Source organism: Oryzias melastigma, linkage group LG20, assembly GCF_002922805.2.
Source record: "Oryzias melastigma strain HK-1 linkage group LG20, ASM292280v2, whole genome shotgun sequence".
Classification (NCBI taxonomy): domain Eukaryota; kingdom Metazoa; phylum Chordata; class Actinopteri; order Beloniformes; family Adrianichthyidae; genus Oryzias; species Oryzias melastigma.
The window spans coordinates 13,589,932-13,590,638 of record NC_050531.1 but is presented as its reverse complement, the minus strand read 5'-3'; the positions used below and the strand labels follow the sequence as shown (position 1 = coordinate 13,590,638).

The 707-nt window shown below is 34.8% G+C and overlaps 1 protein-coding gene across 5 annotated transcripts in view; it reads left to right on the top strand.

Moving 5' to 3' along the window:
- The window catches only part of ctnnd2a (catenin (cadherin-associated protein), delta 2a), a 301,632-nt gene that overhangs the window by 242,208 nt on the left and 58,717 nt on the right, over positions 1 to 707 (top strand). The window lies entirely within an intron of this gene.

Sequence of the window (707 nt, the reverse complement as noted above, 5' to 3'; positions counted from 1 at the left end):
TGAAGTAATTTATCTATGACTTCAAAACACATAAATTTACTAGAAAATTAATACATTTATGAGAGAAAAGTCATAAATTTCCGAGAAAAAAAACCCAAAAACACCAAAGTTGTCTGTTTATAAGAGCTGTGCTGGAAGAAGAAAGATGATGTGAGGCTTTATTTCCAACAGAGGTCAAAAACAAAGAAATTCTTTACCTTTTGACTACTCAATCTAATTGTTATTAGTGTAGCCAGCTTTTCCGGGGTTAGGTATCAGTATTACGAAGTTTCATATGTAAAAGAAGGAGCTCAGAGACACACGTTTGTAGGACCGCCACTTAATTCTGCCCTTATCATTCACATACCCAGAAGTTGTCACCTTACGTCATCCATCTGTCATGCGCACAAGGCACAGCAAAGTGTTCATATGTACCTTCCTCCAAATGAAACGTCCCGTTTCAACACAAAACAGCAAAGAGAAAATAGTCTGTTACATTAGCATAAGAACATTGAAAATGCCAGAAACTGGGCCTCTTCAGACAGAATCCAAGATGCTTTGACCACATTGAGTTTAGTCGGTTTGCTGCTGAACATAAGGTTCTCTTGATTATCTGTATCCTCACTTTGACTTTAATCTAGTAAATTTACAGCTTTAAATCTAGTTAATTTATGAGAAAAAAGTTGCAAGTTTATAGATTTAAATCTTGTAATACTGCTTTTTTTTTT